At 38.0% G+C, this 19484-nt stretch overlaps 1 long non-coding RNA gene across 1 annotated transcript in view; it reads left to right on the top strand.

Annotated features, from left to right (window-relative positions):
• LOC140322048 (uncharacterized) overlaps window positions 1-1413 on the top strand; it is a 29531-nt gene extending 28118 nt beyond the window's left edge. The window contains exon 3 of the long non-coding RNA XR_011919112.1: window positions 1029-1413. This is a non-coding gene — a long non-coding RNA (uncharacterized lncRNA). The remainder of the gene's footprint in view (window positions 1-1028) is intronic.
• Window positions 1414-19484: the final 18071 nt, after the last annotated feature.

Raw genomic sequence — 19484 nt, 5'->3', positions numbered from 1 at the left:
ATCCTCGAAAGACAATTTTTCTAGTCAAATTTAACCTTTGGTGCAATAAAAAGTTTTGTTTCAGAGCGGGGTATTTTCCTGTCCCCTGATGGTGTCGACAAGCTCACTTTCATTATAATAAAAAAGTCTTGGATTACCCACAACTACAAAATCCCTTCTTCCTATGCTACAGAAAAAACTTTCAACTTTCGTCAGGCCCAAAAAATAAATATTATGTCTGCCACAATTGCCAAAGTATGATATGTGTAAGATATAATGGTAAAAAATTGGATAATATGATGTGGGTAATACTTACAGGTTTTCTTCTATAGATTTGTTCTGCTCTGCCCTAAAGCAGCGATTAAAGCTGCAAAACATGTAGAGTATATCATATAGAATTCATTGAGAACCTCCTAAAAGACAGTTACTACTTTCCATAATTGTTATTAAGACCATCATGGAAGGTGAGGAAAGCATTAATTCATGTAGTATAAAATTATTAGGCAAAATGCAAAATTTAAAATTATGTTGTATAATAATTTAAGTCTGGTCAATTTTATATCCCTGTTTCTTCTATGGTAATGTGTTTTTTGTGATTAAGTTTAGTTCCTAGAGTGCTGGGATTGGACAACTATATAACCACCACCCAATAGAATTAATATTGATGTTATTTGAAGAGTTCCTCAATGCTAAAAAGGTCCAGAAAGACTGGGCTATAGTCTCTCAATTTAATCTCTTTTTATTTTAAGCTTAAACCTGTCTTGTCCCTTAGGCTTACACAGTGGCTTAACCACACTGTCCAGTTACATTAAGTACTATTGTTTTCCAAATAATACACTCTAATTTATATTTTAAGATAAGAACTGCTTTGTCTTTCCCTAAGACAACTTAGAACTGTCCTGCATCTCTATAATATTGGTGTGTACAGTCTAAATTTTATTGAATGATAAAACCTGCCTTGTCTTTATATTTGCTGCCTTTAAAGCGGACATATCACCAATATTTTTACTTTACATAAAACTCATCACCACTCTTTTTCCCATTTACAGCAGGCTACGTCACCCAATCTCACACTACGCAGGTGATATAGTCAGAAGAAGACTGATGAAGATGGTGTCTGGCGCCGGAACGAAAGAGGATTCCAGGACGGCGCGGGGCCCATTGTGTACTGTCTCATTTCAACTTCTACCAAACGCATACCTGAAGCCTATGTTTCAAAACACTGGGAACACAGGGATGGTATGGGGTTTAGAAATTAGGAATTGTGGTTTTACAATGTTTTTGTGCACTCTTTTTTGACATGTTTTATTAAACTTTTTTTTAAAAAACAATCCTGATAATATGATACTCAAAGGCACACAAACTATATAAGTCAATAAAGTGTTCTGTCACTGCTGACTAGTAAGTTGAAACATGATTTACTTTTGAAAATTTTGAAGATATTCAAGAAAAATAGATTAAAGCTTCTCTTGTGCCAGCTACTTCCCCAATCAATTTAGGTTCTATTATCGTTTAATAAAATAAAACAGGTTTCACAACCAAAACTATCAAATAAATTATTTTCTCACTTTACATGCTGCTGTGTTTAGGCCAAATTAAAAAAGAAAGTTTTAAATACCCATCCTGTTATGAACTGTACTAGTACTAAAGCAATTTTGTTGAAAACCTACTAATATCAAAATGGTTGCAATATTGTTGGTCTAAATTTCACACAATTATTTTTAGAACTGTAACATAAAACCCCTAATGAGCCAATATAAAACAAGTAAAGTCACACAACTGTTGGCAAGAACATGAATTTTCCAAAGATTTGTTATGGTGTTAACGCCTTAGAGGCCCTTAAAACCATAATAATAATTACATTGTTTTTTTTACAAACTGAACATACGATTCTCCCACATTGGTCCTTTCCTCAATGGTTCAGAACAACTATTAAAGAAAGATCATACAAAATAATTCTGTTACGAGACATTGGAGTGGGCCATTCTCTTGTGGCAAGTATTGCTCTATTGGAATGGTCTCTTTTCATAAATGTTACATTTTACTCTTCTGACCAGATCCAAATAACAAATATTCGAATAATTTGGAACTCTGCAAAATCTTTTTGATCATCTCTTGAAATGTACACACTGAAGCTATTAAGAAATTCACTTAGAAATCCAACCTGACATTAGAAAAAAAGCTAAACCCACAATAAACTATTTTGTTGTCTTTAAGAGGTTTGACTGGCACTCATAAGAGTTTTTATCCTGGGCTGAATACATCTGCAAAAGTAGTAAACTAATCCTTACTAACAGATTAAAACCATTCCTCCATCTCCACTATCTTCTTCCAGGTTCTTCGTACAGCACCCAAATCCTCACTGTGCAAGTATCCCAGGGGACTCTGGGTTTCCCCTTCACTCTTTCAAAAAAAAAAAAAAAATAGAAAAAAAAATATTCTTTATACAAAATAGATAACCATTCTTTTATAATATATGAAGGGCCCAACACTTTCCAGCAATATTGGCTTTAGTGTACTTCTATAAAAACCTCCTTGATCATCTTTAAAATACTGGGACTAGTTAACAACATAATGCAAAACAATACATTTAAAATGTTTTATTCCACCACATTTTAGATTATTACATGTGTAATTACTTTCATAAATGCTGTCAGTGGGCTTAAAAAAATCACCTCTAGGATCTCTGGAATCATCAAGTTATCTAAATAACTATCAATGTTATTGCCAACTATTGATATAATTTAAAAGCTCAGTCTAAATAATAATACGTTTTATTACACAACCTTGATCCTACAAAGTATTTATTTATGGTTTTAGTAATCAATATACACTTGATGAAATTACCAGAAGTCTTGCTTTACATGTGTCTACTTTGCATTAGCTAGGACCTTGGGCTATGTAACTTGATGATTTATTTTGCTCCTCCTGATTTACTCAGCAGAGATAACAAAAAAGATTTCATAGATTACATTTCATTTGTTAAGCACTGTGAAACATAATTATAGAGGCATATTCCTTGTTAAATATTATTTTAAAAAATATTCACTACAGACATCCATTTAATAGGGCTAATCACAGCCTCAAACCCAAATCCTACAAAAAACAAAAAAAAACCTGACATGGGTTTTAAACATTCCTTACTGTACGTATTTGGAAAAATGATACATCAATTTCTCTGTCAGAAAGAAAGCCTGTCTTTCAGCTTTTTTATTTTTCCACTTTAAAAAAAAATCCCATGTAGGGGCGCCTGGTTTTAAAAAAAGACTTCTACATGATGCTACAATAAACTTTGTAACATTCTGTAATTATCTAAACTCTTTTGGTGAGGTGGGGTAAATGTGGCTCTTATAGTAAATTTTAAAGTATCACACCTAAAGATTACCCTTATCGTTGGAGTCTTCATAATGATTGGCTGTTATCATATCTACAAAACAGAGATAGTCTATGATAGCCTGTTGGGTATGGGATATTAAAAGCTTACCTTTAATCTGCCTATATTTTCCCTTCACTGGTTCCCTTATCACTATACCCACTGACATCATACTGTATCTATGCAATACAGCCAAATTATGGATGGTGGGAGGGAACGGTAGTGCATATAGCCTTATAAAATATATGTCACAATACCTTGCCTCATGGCTCTTCCCTCAGCTGCAATGCAAGCAGTTGGCTGGCCCTTGAGAGACATTATACAAATATATACATGCCTTGATGTGTATATGTCATTCTGGAAGACATTCACAGACTACCCTAGAGAATGCCCACATAGAAATCTGAGTATCCACAATTGTCAGATCTGAAATCAAATGAATAAAAGTGGTGGGCTAGGGACAGTCATGATATACAGAAAAGGGCTAGATGTCATCCTGATGGTAAATGAGGTGGGCTCTCTTTGAGTTGCTGCTGTTTTAAATGGACACTGTCCAGGACTAAAGCTAAAGCTCAGGTTTAATCCGAAATGCCATCTAGGAATATCACTGTGGGGCTAAAATCTTCCACAAGCTAACTTGATCATGAAAAAGGAGCAGTGACTTGGGGGCAAAAGACAAGAATCATGGAAATCAATTACTATGGAAAATAAAACTTCCAGTGTATTTATCTTATCAATCTGCGTCATTCACAGTCTATAATTGTCTTTAGATCTATAGGTTTTCTTATTTTTTTTTCTTTTGAATGTAGAATATATATTTTTAGCTTGTTTTGGTTTTTTCTCCTAGCAACCTCTGCAGGTTAATTAAGTTTCTTCACGCTCATCTACAGCCCCAAGCAAAATATATTGTTGAAACTATTACACAGACTAATATGTCACAGTACAAACATGACTTGAGTACACAACATGGAACATTATATTTACCCATTACGTTATTCAAGATAAAAGATATACATTTGACTTGAGCAAGCAATTAACTGTGCATCACAGTCTTTTATGTTAAAACACACAATATTATACCTGTTGACAGGTTAATAATATTCTGAAACAATATATTACGTTCTGTTAAACAGTAAAAAAAAAAAAATAATAATAAACAATGATTTCATGTGAAATGTTATTCCATTCTGATACCAGTTAAATCAATTGTCATAAATTACCGAAATGTGGTAGCAAAGATATAATCTCCAATCACTGTCAAATTCATTTGTGTTTTGCCCATAATTTAGGCCAAAATTCTGCAATATTTTTGATTTCCAAACATTATACTAAATCAACAAACGAGGATTTAGAACTTTTTTTCACATTTTAGACATTGTATTACTTTGCATTTAAATACCAGGAACAAAGTTTATTTATGGTAAAGTTGCATCCACACAAACGCATCGTGGTGGAGAATTTTAGTACAAAGTACTGTAATCCATGGGTAACTGTATGTTGCACTGCAATTAAACTTTAAATGGCCTCCCAACGCGTTAAGTCACATTGTGCCTGCATTATGGTTCATCATATCAACAGATGTGAATACACAAACATAATACTGAATACAAAGAAAATTGTATTTAGTGAACTATTATACCAAATATAACAAAAGACATTTTCTGGTTTTACATAAACTTTGAGGGGCCATCTCCATCACACAAGCATTTTCCCTAGTGAAGGATACAAAATACTAATTGTGTTTATAACAGCTTTATATATATGGAATTGAAATCCATTCCAGGCTTGCTGGATGGCCCAAGTTCTCCTAGTATAGTCTATATTCTCCCAAAGTGTTGCTTCATGTTGAATTACTGCATGTATTTTTAGGTAATACATAAAAGACTCCATTATTTATGTTAATATACAAGCCTGTATTTAGACTATATGTGTTTAGCTGGGTAATGTTTTGGTGTTAAATAAATCCTGTTTATTATTAATAATGGTATTATTATTATTAATTATTATTAATAATAATAATATTAATAATAACAGCTCAAATCTGTGTTTATTCTTGGCAGTGAAATGAAGTAGGTTAGCTCAAGGCTAAGTTCAGACAACTTTTTCAAGGATGCTGCATTTAACCCTCCCTCTCCCCTAAAAAAGCGAAACATTGGAACCAATGGGTTCATTAAGTTACCCAGGCTTCTAGCAGTTGCCTGTAGGTGCCCAGAAACTTGTGGTTTTTAATCCCTGGTCTGAAGCTAATGTAGAACTGTCACCAGGCTATATATATTCAAATGTATATACTTTTTAAACAGTAGACCTTCAGACCTCACTACTCTGCCCTTCCCCTCTTCTTGTGACCCTGTGTTTACATTGGGCCGGTACCTGCAGGGTCACTGATGGGACTTTGTGCCTCTAGAACAGTGGTGCCGAAGCTTTTTGCATCTGGGGAGGCTGTTGACATTGAGATAAAACTTGCAGGCCACAATGCAAACAAACATTAAAGATGTATCAACTAGAATAGTCCTAATTTAAAATTAAATTAAATTTTTGGGGGAGTTAGCCACAGGTGTCCCCTACTTATCTTCATGCTCCCTATCCCCCAAGACAACAAGCAGTGAGAACAGAAAGGGAACAAGCAGAGGGCCTGATCTGGCCGCTCCATGGGCTGTAGGTTGGGCACTATTGCTCCAGGATATTTCCCCTCACTTTTCTTTAAGCAATTTCAGCTTCTAATGTAGTAATTCTGCACAGTGATATATCTATACTACCCCTTTCCAATAAGCAGGGGGTTGATCCTGGAAGCAGGAGCATTACTAAGCCAGAAAGTCTAAGGAACTAGCAGAGGTGTTATTATCACATGGCAGGAATACATTACACATCCTTTGGCAGATAAAACAACTAACTGTATGCATTTGGAGACAGTGAAAATAAATGAGGATTGTCTCCCAAGGCAGTCTATATTTATGTCTCAATAAATTTACAAAAGTACTGGTTGTCACCAGTTGGACATTGCTAATGAAAGTGCTAAGCAATCATGTTTTACCTGGAAAGAAAGAATAAGATTTCACACCTGACAGGCGCTTACACATTCCAGTCATTGTGCAAATTTTGCCAAACTGAACACTTAGAACTCAAAGCCCAGAATACATTCAACCTGGGAACGTTTGCCAACATATTAAAATGTGTTCCCCTCAAAGTTCACCTTTCCTAGAAATAATGAGGCAGCTATTTATTTACTCACTTAAACCAAAATTACACTAAAATTTGTCATTATGAATCTGAAGTTTATTGGATTTTTTATATCTCTTCTATGTTTTCTCAAATTAGAAACATTCCTGCGAATAAAATTGGTAATTGGTAATGACAATAGTTAAGGTACCTGGACTTGTTCAACTATAATGTTCACATACCTTTGTCATTGTCATCAGTTTGAAGACATAAAATACGAGGATACATACACACCTATGGATTGTTATTTGTTAAGGTAGAATAGGAGATCTGGAATAGGCCCAACACTGGTTAAAAACTAACCATAATTGCACACAAAGTAGTTAAAAATGAACATTTTATCTTTACCCTTTTTTTTATATTTCCACACAACTTTACAGTTGAAGTCAGAACAGTATAGATCCTATAGCTCACAATAACCCTTTCACTGATTTTATACTTACAAACTATACATTTGGCATATCACTTAGGACCTCTACTTTCTACAGGACAAAGTTCATTTCTCCCAACCAAGTTCAAAAACAGATTATTTTACTTTTTATTGACTATTTTTACAATTTCGGGGGTCACAAGTTAACTTTGACTTCACTTTGTTAGGGCTTATTCTACACAGATGTTTTCCCCAGCGTGTAACCTGAGGCTTTAAAGCCCATGTTTCAAATTTCTATGCATTCCAATGGACTTATCTACACCAGGACATTACTCGGAGTAGAAAAAAGTTGCTAAAAGCGGTAACCCCAAGTCACACTCGGGGTAGGTAAACCTATGGGAAAGATAGTAAATACAGCCTTACCTGATCCGCCGGCGTCCCGCGTTGTCCATCGCCCCGATCCCTTCCTTCTTTCTTCTTCCTCCGGCGTTTTCTGCACACGATGAGTCACCTGGGGAGTTCCCGGTGATATCGGTGCATGTGTATACGTTGCCACGGGACAGGGCGGGAAATTCAAAATCCATTTGTATTGCATTCAATACAAAAACACTGTATTGAATGCAATACATCGGATTTATATGGGTAAAAGCAATACATTGTTTTCAAGAACATTTATTTTACAGTATCTATATTAGTATGAGTATATAATTTATTTTTTCAAATAAAAACAAATATATTTTTTTTTTATTTATTTAATTTTTTTAATGCTTTTGTGATTCAAACTTTATTATTACTCATACTATTATATTATACTGTAAAATAAACTTTCATGAAAAACAATTAACTATGCACTTGGGAGCTAACAACATGCATGCTTCATACTGTCTAGGGGGAATACATTTGGGGAGGTCAGAAATGGAAAAGGATCTGGGGGTTCTGGTAGATCATAGACTTAATAACAGCATGCAATGCCAAGCTGCAATATCTAAAGCTAGCAAAGTACTTTCTTGTATTAAAGAGGAATAGACTGCAGGGATGGAGACATAATCCTGCCCCTGTACAAAGCATTGGTCAGACCACATCTGGAATATGCAGTCCAGATTTGGGCACCAGTTTACAAAAAGGACATTGTCGAATTGGAGAGAGTGCAGAGAAGGGCAATTAAATGAATAAAAGGAATGCAGGAGCTCAGCTATGAGGACAGATTAGCTGAACTGAATCTATTCTCCCTTGAGAAGAGACGTTTAAGGGAGAATATGATCACCCTGTATAAATATTTAAACCGTTCGCACTCTTCGCGGAGGAAAAGAAGTTTAAGCTCCGGATAAGGAATGAATTCTTCACTGTAAGGTCTGTGAAAATGTGGAATCGGCTACCTCAGGAAGTAGTTTCAGCAACTACTATAGATTGCTTTAAGAAAACGCTAGATGTTTTTCTAGAAGCACAGAATATAACTGGGTATTAAGGCTTTAAAGTAAAAATAACAGTGACTGTTGATCCAGGGAACATCCAATTGCGTCATGGAATCAGAATGGAATTTTTTTTCCCCTTTGAAGCAAATTGTACCAGGGTTTTTTTTTGCCTTCCTCTAGACCAACTATGTCTTATAGGGTTTTGTATCTGGGATATGTTTATTTCCCTAGTGGTTGAACTTGATGGACTTTTTTCAACCTAACCTACTATGTACCGCTTTTAGACATATAAATCCAGGTTAAGGCACGTTTATGAACTTTTATTATTAATATTATTATTAATATTTACCTTTACAATGGGGGCTTTTATAAGCGTTTTTAGCAGGATTTTCGAATCTGGAAGCCCCCTTTAATAAGGAGACTCCCAGATCCCCACCACCCCACCCTGGGGAATGAGTACAGTGGTACATAAAACCCCTTACTCATTCCTTGAAAGGGTTAAAATATGTGTAAAAAAATGTGTAAAAAAATTTTTTTTTACAGGTTATCCGGCAATGACAGGATGATTCCCACAGCTTCATTCATTTATGAGCACAGCTGTGGGAATCCACCTGACCGTGTGGGATCCCCGGGCACTAGGGGTTAAATGAGGACAAGGCTCCCCATTCACCTCAGCCTTGTGATTGGCTGAGAAAAGGGAAACCCCGATGACAGCCCAAGCATCATCAGGATTTTCCTTTTCTCAGCCAATCAGGGGGAGGAGCAATCAGCTGAGCTCTGCTATGCTGACAGCTCCGCTCCCCTGATTACTGCCGCAGCCCTGGAGGAGCTGTAGTATGTGTTACAGATACAGAACACATGTCACAGCTCCTCTAGGGCTGCGGGAGTAATCAGGGGAGGCGAGCTGTCAGCATAGCAGAGCTACGCTGATTGCTCTGCTCCCTGATTGTCGAGGAAAAGGAAATCCTGATAATGCTTGAGCTGTCATCAGGGCTTCCCTTTTCCCAGCTGATCACAAAGCACTAGAGATGAATAGTCACAAGTCTCCCCATTCAAGTCTAGTGCTGAATGGCTGAGAAAAGGAAAACCTCAGCCAATCACAAAGCACCAGAGGTGAATGGGCAGCCTTGTCCTCCTTTCACCCCTAGTGCCTGGGGATCTCTTACTGTCAGGAGTCCCAAGGCTGTGCTCAAGAATAACCTGTAAAAAAAAAAGTTGCACAAAGCACACACATTTAATAAAATACTTTAAGATTAAAGCCTCATCCTATTTTTTTACACATATTTTAACCCTCACAGCAATTTGCGGTAAAATGCATCATAGACGTTTATAGAAGTTTTTAAAGGTTTTAAAGACAAGCTTTAGAATGCTTGTAAAAGTGCATAAAAACGCATATAAACATGGTAGGAACGTTTACATGTGTTATTAACACTGTCCATGTAGACCCAGCCTAGGTGAGCCTTTAAACAGCTGGAAAAATTCCAGAAAATTGGGACAAGCCTTTATTCAATTTGACAGTTTCTCAAAGCCAGTTAACCAAATTGGAGTCAACATATGGATGTATACTATTTTTTACACCTATCAATATTTGCTGCCTTGCTTGACAAAATGAGAAAATTACAAGAAATCAACCTTGACCATCTGATTTATCCTTGGATACAATTTCCAAATGTCTAAAGGTTCCACATTCATCTGTACAAACAATAATACAAAATATAAACACCATGGGACCACAAAGCTGTCATACAGCTCTATAAAGACCTGCATTTAGTCTCCTAATGAAGGCAGTACTTTGGCGCAAAAAGTATGAATTAATCCACCAACAACAGCAAAGAACTTTATAAAGATACTGGAGGGAACAAGTAGAGAAGTAGCTATATCCAGAATAAAAACAATCCTATAGCAACGTAAAAGAAAGCTTTGCAAAGAAGAAGCTACTGCTCCAAAGCTGTAAAAAAAACAGATTGCTGTTTTGTTTTGGCACATGGAAACAAGAAGATTTTGCTTTGTGGAGAAATGTCCTCTGGTCTGATGAATATAAGTTTGATCTGTTTGGCCTTAATGATCATCATTATAATTGGGGGGAAAAGGGTGAGGCTTGCAAGTCAAAAAACACAATCCCAACCATCTAGCATGGCGGTGGGAACATAATGTTGTAGGGGTGCTTTGCTGCAGGAGGGACTGGTGCACTTCACAAAGCAGACAGTTTAATGAAAGAACATTTTGTAGAATTACTGTTGCAAAATTTTAAACAACAAAAGAGATTGTTTTAGTATGAAAACAGGACCCTAACAGCCTGCTAAAAACAGTAGGTGATTTTCAACCATTAGAAAATCACTAAAATTACTTAGGAGTATTTTTGTAATTTTGAGGCTCCTTAAGAATTAAGTTTAACAGCAAAAAATGTCCATAGCCTGGAAACAGATGCACTTAAAGTGGAACTAAAGTTTTGCTTTGCAAATTATTAATCAGACAGGTCTTTCATGCAGAAAGGGACAGGTGATATCCCTTCTGCAATGAAACATGCTTACCTGCCTGATCACTGTCTTCTGACAAAAAAGTCATGCGCAGCTCAGCTTAGTATACTGGGATACCCAACACAGGAGTTACATCGTCCTGGCCCAGCCAATCAAGATGGCCAAAAATCTAAAAATCTAAGAGAAAAAGTAAGAAGATGGTGATACCGGCAACAAAACGGGGACAGGCGAGTGTATTTGAAGACTGCTTAAATGCTTATTAAAGTAAAAGTTCTTTATGCTTGTTGGATAGCAAATAATTGTATCTATCTACAAAAAGAGTTCAAAAGAATAGGCTAGCAACTACAGGACAGTGAATTTAACATCTGTAGTGGTAAAGATAATGAAATATTTCTTTAAAAAAAAAAGACATAAACATTGAAAAGTACACAGTTTGCCAAACTCCAACATGGCTTTACTGGGGGTTTATTTTTTTTTTCTGGAGATGTTTGTAACATAGAACATGGTTTAGTAGGGTCAGAAAACTAGTAAAGCAGTGTAAAAAAAAAGATTTGGGGTGCTTATTTCAAATGATTGCAAAATAAGCATACACCAGAAAACAATTAAAGTTTTGGAATGGCTAGCCAGGGCCCAGACCTAAATTGAAATGAAAATCTGTGAGATGACCTGAGGAGGGTTGAGCACAAGCAATACCCTTGCAATCTGACAGTTTTGGAGCACTTTTGCAAGGAAGAGTGGGCAAGTATTGCTAAGTCAAGTTGTGCCATGCTAGTAGACTCCCACCCAAGAAGACTGAATGCTGTATGTAAATCAAAAGATGCTTCAACAATGTATTAGTTTAAGAGTGTGCACATGCTTTTTTATTTTTTATTATTTTTCCCCTAGCAGATTTGTTTGTCTTTAAGTTGAATTGTACAGGTTATAGGTCACATTAAAAGTGGGAAAAATGTATGAAATAATTTACAGTGGTCTCTTTTTTTATCACAAAAACCTGGCATAACAGGGATGTGTTCACTTTTTATATCCACTGTAGATAGTTGTGTATACCAGAGTGTAGCTTAAAAAAGATTTGAATGATTTCTTAGCTTTAATGGGCATCTTCTAGCTTAATCATCTAATAAAAGCAGTATGAAAAAAAGTAGTCCTTCGAATTGTCAGGTTGTTTGTGCTTTATTTGGTCTCAGGATGTAAAAAACTTTTTATCTGGGGCACCAATAATAATAAAAGTCAGAGTTTCTAACCCTTTTTTAATTCAAAACTAAAAAAACACACACATATATATATATATATATATATATATATATATATATATACATATATAAATATATATGGGATATTGTTTAGTAATTAGATCAACTAACCCTGTAACCCCTAAGAAGTAGGTTAATAATATTATTTACCCAAATAAATTTAGTTTCGCACCAACATGTGTCATAATATGGTAGTGTGTAGCCCTGTGTTAGAAACAGAAGGGTCTACCAAGTGTATTTTCCATGATTATCCCATGTAACCTCATGAAATCTGGGCCAAAATCCCCAGGCTGAAGGACTGTGGAAGGATTTATAAGTAAGCGCTACTGAAAGTACATACAGATTGGGAGTGCGTAACCTGTCTTTTGGAGCTCTTGCTGTTAAATGTCCACCAGGCCAAAAAGAAAATGCAAGTGTGCCATGTTTTGGTAGTCTGATTGTTGTTGCACAGGAAGCTGTGTGTATCCTGAGATCCGATGAAAGTTATTAAAGATCCCCAGCCTTAGAGAGCTTTAATAAATTAGGCCCTTAGTGCAGGCTCTGTTTTTTTTTGTTACCTAAAAGATTAGTGTCGTAGTCTCTTTGGAATGGGACATTTCTGACAACCCCCAAAACAGGGCTACAAGTGAAAACAGTATGCATGAAACCATAGTAACTATGAACAGTTAATATTTTATTAGCAATCTAACTCTTGTAAACTGTCAACAGCTCATCTGCGATCCAATGCTAAGACTAACTAACTTCAAGAACAACCTTTCTGTACAAAATGTTAACAACTAAACCCTATGTATGTTGAGGAGACTGTCTGTCAGCAATGGCAGTAGAGAAATCCGTGCCTCATTAAATGTACTGCAAAGACAGATGTTGGTGTTCGTAAACTACAACGCTTTTAAAATCTTAAGAACAAAGCGCTTGTTTTTGGTAATGCACAAACTTCCAGTGTCTTGCCACGGCATAACTTTTATGAAAATCCTTGTAAAATCAACTCTATGCTTCAGTGGAACTTCAAATGACTTGTTAATTTACCTAGTGCTTTTCTACTTATAATTCAGAGTTCATGAATTGCATGAGTCTGGATGATTGCACTTCACTCCCCATGGAAATCAATCTGATGCCCCAGGTTAGAGAATCTGTTTCTAACTGTATTGTTATCATAACAGCATCTTGAAAGCAGGATGGAATGCACACCTTGAGTTTCCAGGACATGATATAATGTCTCCCACTCAAACAATACAAGATTTGCACGTAGCAGTATTAAGCGAGTAATTGATTTAAGGCTGGGCTCATGACGCCGCTGAAAAATGCCAGCTTGTTAGCCAATACACTTCTGTGATGGCGGAAAAATGCAATAAATGTCTTGAATGTCCCATATCTTTGGTAGATCATTAGCTCCATTAGGAAAATATGCACTCCTCCCATTTTTAGTATGTTCTGTCAAGACCAAAAGGTCTTTTCATCCAATTTAATAATGCAAGAAACTCCTTGTTATAATGATAGGTTATATGAATTGAAAGACAGTTAAGAAGACACTTTGAGACGGAACAGCAAGATCCAGGGTAAGGGGCCAACAGTTCTTGGATGAAGAGCACAGAAAAACGAATCACATTTTGGAGGGACATTTCTCAGCAATCACATGTGTTTTGAATAATATTTTCGCTTTAAAAACAGGAAAAAAGAAATAGACCAAGAAAATTGGCAGGTTTGCCATCTTAATGCATTGAAAATACTGTGCATTTATCACATTTTTACACAAGCAGGTATCTTCTTCCAATCTTAAGTCTATAATATGAAGAACATGGTGTGGCCATCCTTTACAACAAGAACCCAACATTTATGAGCTACATTAAAATAAACCCAGCCTTTTGTATTGTCTTTTTTTTTACTTTTGACCATTGTAACATGAGCCTTTGTATGTTGTTTGTTTTTTGTATCTTTGCCGGCTTTCTTGGCTGATGGTGTTAGGGATGTCCCAGTAGTAGTAACCAATAGCAATGGTGGTGATTGAATATATAACTGTTGGCATGGTAAACTTCCAATTGGCCTCAACTCAGGCTAAGCATTAGTTTCTCCTTGTGGAGACATGGTCTAAATTTAACAGATACAGATTTTTTTTTCACTCAACACCTTCAAAGATGCATTGGGCTTGAAATTGCTTCCGAAGGTCACTGAAGCTCCTTGCAAGTATACCAGACCAATTTTTTGTGACAAAATAGGACACCAGTGCAAAGCCTGGGGGTAATGAGAAAAAGATCCTGTTAGCCTCATCTAAGCTAACTGCTGTAGGGCCCTGTTCCAGTTCTTGCCAAATGCCAGTTCCCCAATCTACGATTGCACTCTTCACCAATAGCAAGCCCCTGCTCAGCCTTAGGAGACTGGTTGCCCCCAGGACTTAGTGCACAAGGATTGGTGCCTGGGGAAGGGATAGGCAGAGAACCAAGCACCCACAGATCCAGTAATAAAGATTCCTGCAGAGACCTGCCCAAAATACTGAGCCAGAGGTCATACACAGGTAATCAGTCCACCAGACAAGGCATCCCAGGGCAAAGTTGGGGTCACAAACAAAAAGTTGGTTCAGGCAGCATACGATCAGAGGGTCAATACAGGGAGAGTCAGTAAAAGAGAGTGAAATAAACACACCAGCAGCAGATCAACCCAGTTTAATGATATAACAGGTGACTGGGGCAGAGAAGCTATAAAGCCCCAGGAGCCAATGGCAGAACAGGATTAAGACCAGGAATTATCTTGCTCATTGGTTGCAGCATGACCTCCAGGTCTCCTTCAGCTGCATATAGGCTCAGTGTATTTGCTTGCTGTAAAGGTGAAAAGGGTATAATGGAAGGTGCACAGCTACAGCAACCCTGGGGCTGCAGAGCAGAGGACAGACAACTAATTCCTAGATTTCTTCTGCTGCTTCAAGTGATGACATCAGAGAGAATAAGCTGTGTGGTGGCTCATAGCAGAATTGCCGGTCAGAAACGCATCTCCTAACAACTGCAAGTTGAAATTTCAGTGCTTTACGTAAACCTGTTTGGTAAAATGTATATAGTTAAATGAATACACATTTATTTATTTATTATCTTATCAAATCTACAAAATACCAAAACTTACCAAGTGCAAGCAAAAGTATTTAAGTCGATAAATTAACTCTTTAAAGAGGAACTAAACTCAAAAGTCCCCCGAAACAAAAAAAGTTTACTTACCTTTTATCCAGCAGCGCAGTCAATCGGTCCAGGGGTCTCTTCCATCGGGTCCGGCGTCATCCCGGGATCCATTTTCGTGTCGGCGCTATAGGCGCCGGGTTGCCTACCCTTTTATTGAAAGTGAAAATTGTGAGTTTAGGTATGCTTTATTATCTTGGGACACTTCTGTAATCCGCCTCATTCTGTACTCTGCGCTGAAGATTCCTATTTCATACTGCCTTATTCTGTACACTGCAGTCTACATTTTCTGTTTTACACCACCTTATTCTGTAGTGAATGGAGGTTTAAAATTTTAATTTGGTTTGTACGTTAGTGGGTACAAGAACAGTGGCAAATGTGAAGTTGTGGGTTCAGACTGTATTTAAAGTGTACATGAAATCTGGATGTCCTTAAAAATATATTTGTATGTTTTCCTCTGATGCATAATTAGCTGGATACCTTTACTTTGTTTCCATGAAGTCACACATTCTGGATACCAGTCTTTGAACACAATATAAGGGTAGGGAGAAATTCAGCATATTCCTAAAATCATCAGGTATAACCACACCTGATATACCACACTGTGTAGCCATACCAGTCTATGAACACAAAATAAGGCTATGCAGAAATTCAGCATAGTCCTAAAATCATCAGGTATACCCACACCTGATATACCACACTGTGTAGCCATACAACCTTCTGCTGCTGCCACTGCTGATCACATCCAGCAAATCTGAAAAAGGTCCAAGGGACTTTGCTCTCCAGCTCGCTACCAAAGATAAGCTGACAAAGAAAGAACACCTGCACCCCGGTTTTCGCCAGGTGATAAAGTGTGGCTTTCCACAAAGCACGTTCGGCTGCAGATGCCTTCTACCAAGCTTGCCCCTTGATACATAGGTCCTTTTGCTGTTTTGGCTCAAATTATTCTGGTTACCTACAAGCTAAAACTACCTCAATCCCTGAAAATTCAATAAACTTTTAACTCCTTAAACCTGTAATTCTTAACAGATTCCCTAAAAAGTCTGTACCTCCTGGCCCTATTCCTGCGGCCTTAGAAAAGGAATACGAGGTAGGGCAGATCTTGGATTCCAGACTCATCCAGGGATCTTTGCAATATTTAGTACATTGGAAGAGCTATGGCCCTGAGGAACGTTCCTGGGTCCCTTTAAAGGATCTTCATGCTCCCCTACTTCTTAAAATGTTTCACCTAAAATTTCCCAACAAACCCGGAGGGGACCGGGCTGGACAAGACCCTAAGAGGGGGGTATTGTCACAGATCCCTACAGGACCAATGGATCTGTGCCTGTGTGTGTACCACCCACCTCACATTCCTCTTCAGCCAGCAGCAGCCTTGTTCAGGAATCCTGTCCGCTGGTCACTTCCTGCTCTGAGTCACGTGATCCCATGAGTGCTGCCTCTTTACCCCAGATAACCAGAATAATCCACAGAAGTACTCCATCTGCTAGCAGAAATGCAAACACCACCTGAGCTGCCTCTGCTTCCGCACTCACTCTTTTGGTGGGTTTGCTTACCTGCGGTTTATGTGAATTCCATCTGTCTCTTGACCTCCCCTATAAAAGGAAGTCACTGGCAACAGAAAGTTGCCTGAACAAGGAGTTTCCTTAGGCTCTGTGCCAGGTTCCTGCTATTCTTGCCTGCGTCTCCAGCTACCGATTTCCTGTGTCCCGACTCTGGCTTTGATCCTTGGCTACTCCTGCTTGCCGCCTGCCCTGACCTTTGGCTTGTTTGATCTTGATTCTGTCTCAGGTTCCTGCACCTTGTCTGATTCTTGTCTGTCAGCAGTCACCTACCTCTGCATGCATGGGGGACGCAACCTGGCAGTTGACTGCAGCCAACATTCTCACCTCTGGAGGCTCTGGTGAAGACCAGGCAGCTGCTTAGACTCTGTGCTCGTGCACGTCTGTGCCAACTGAGCTGGTGATACGGAGGGTCCACCGTCTTGCCCTCTGGCATTGTGACACTGAGTCTGCAATGGATTGATATTTTTGGCCCCTAGCTGGCATACCCTGGCTCAGGTGCCAATATCACCCAGACGGTTCCCAGATCAACCAAATTTTCCCCATTACCATTCCCTTTTTCAAATTAGAAAACACCATACCTAAAATAAGGTCCCCTCTACCACTCTCCAGACCAGCAAGAGCTCTGCCTTCCAGGAAACCCAGCTGCCACAGTTCTAGGCTAGAGTTCTAGGTACCTCCTCCCTGTCTGTCACTTCATGGCTACTGAGTCCATCACAATACCCAGAAATACCAGCACCAAGGTCAGACCCTCGTTTTGTCCGCAGCTAAATGCACTCCAAAACGGTCCACCATATGTGTCAGGGTGGCCACCTCCCAAACAACCCATTCAAAAAAGAAAAAAATCAAATAATGTGCAAGACACTGAGCATCATATAGGCAGGAATCCATCAATAAAAAAAAATGAAGTACACCCCAACAGCTGTAAGCTGTAAACCAGGAAATAACCAGAATGCCACCTCAATATCCGCCATAGCCATCAAGGCCCCTCTCCTGTACCTTGAGGTTCACCCCCAGATTGGAGGGTCCTTTCTTTGCCTCTGCCCAAACCCAGGAGGTCTTCTTTAGGCTCAGGTCCACTGGAGAGGCCAGAGGGACCCCATGAAGAGCCTCCTTTTTCATATTCTGCACCCAAGCAGGCCCATGGTCCCAAGCAGCCATCCTATGCTGTGCTAATGAAGCCCCATCCTCACTCATGGCCTAACCTAGCCTGCACCCTGGTACTAGCTGACCCCTCTGACCACAACACAACCTTTCCTCTGCCTGCTCTAACTGCATGTGGCATTCCCCTCCCCTTTTTCCATTCCCCCTCCAATCATCTTCCCCCTCCTTAACCTTCCAGCACTTTCCTTAGCCCATAGCTCTCTGGCTCCCACGCCACTCAGTCATGTGCCTATCTCCTATTTATGATGCTAAAAATGCCATAAAGAAAGATAGTCCCTTGTCTTGTGTTAGGAAGCCCATTTAAATTAATAGATTGCCTTAAAGTAGTATATATTAATGCACATTTATTAAAAACACCATATTGTACCAGGCTGCTTTGAATGGGCCCTCAGTATGCACATATTTTAAACCATCATTGCAGAACATACTTTTTTACTTTCTCATTTTTTAAAGCCTATCTTTTCATATTGTGTTAGTTTATTGAATATGGGGATTTATAGATTAGCCACCACAGAGTGTTTGCAGCGGCAGTGCAATTACACTGTGTATCTCAACAAGTTGTCCTTTAAAATAAACAGGGGTATTACATGGAAAACATTTTGTACATGATACAGTTTTATGAAAATCATTATAGTCTGATAAATGTAGTACATGTACATACAAACCAACCATTGTGTAACTTGGATTAAAAAAACATTTTCTCTGCAAGCATTAAGAGTAAACAATATTTTGTGTTTTGACACTTGGAAGTGGAAAGGTTCATGTCATAACAGATAATTCAATCTTCTCAAAAAAAGATCACATCTAGTAAAAAGGTTTTATAACCTTCTATAGTTACTGGCACAAAACACAAACACACAAAGATTATTGAGCCAGTCTGGAATATAAATATAGAAATTGTTATGACATTGAGGGACGGATATCTGTTCTGAAACAGTCTGAAAATGGTTCATTTCTTAACTGGCACATATTTGTACACGGAAGACCAATGCTGCACACTTTTATCAGAGCTGATTTCAGGTGTTTGCATAACATATGTAATAGTTTAAATAGTGCAATACCATGCTAGGTCTCCAAAGCAAGATAGAATAGAGTTTGGGAAAATGTGTTATATTCCCATATAGGGTTAGTGGGGTTATCTTAAATAAATGTAGGTAGGTCACATATTGGCATGATAGTCATCCTTACCCAAGTCTTGTTCTTCAGAGTTCAGAATCTTTGGACAACTTGATTGGCTTGGCTGGAATGTCATGAGTCCCATGCATGCCCATAAAATATCTTTCACTTTGACACCAAGGCATGCAGAGAATTGACACTGAGTTGTACAGATACAGCACAAAAAATCAGGTCATCAGTCTGGTTCTGCTGTATAAAATGACTGTGTAAATCTCATGAAAGGTAGGATCAAGTAAAGCAGTAACCTTATATACATTTCCATAAGTTATTTAGCTATATGCCTGAAGAGCACCTTTTTGGTGTGAGATATCACTAATTCTATCATGCCCTAACAGAGGGAACATGGCTAG

This window comes from Pyxicephalus adspersus, chromosome 2 (genome assembly GCF_032062135.1).
Source record: "Pyxicephalus adspersus chromosome 2, UCB_Pads_2.0, whole genome shotgun sequence".
Taxonomy (NCBI): Eukaryota; Metazoa; Chordata; class Amphibia; order Anura; family Pyxicephalidae; genus Pyxicephalus; species Pyxicephalus adspersus.
Note: the sequence above shows the minus strand (reverse complement) of the source record. Positions and strands in the feature narration are given on the sequence as shown.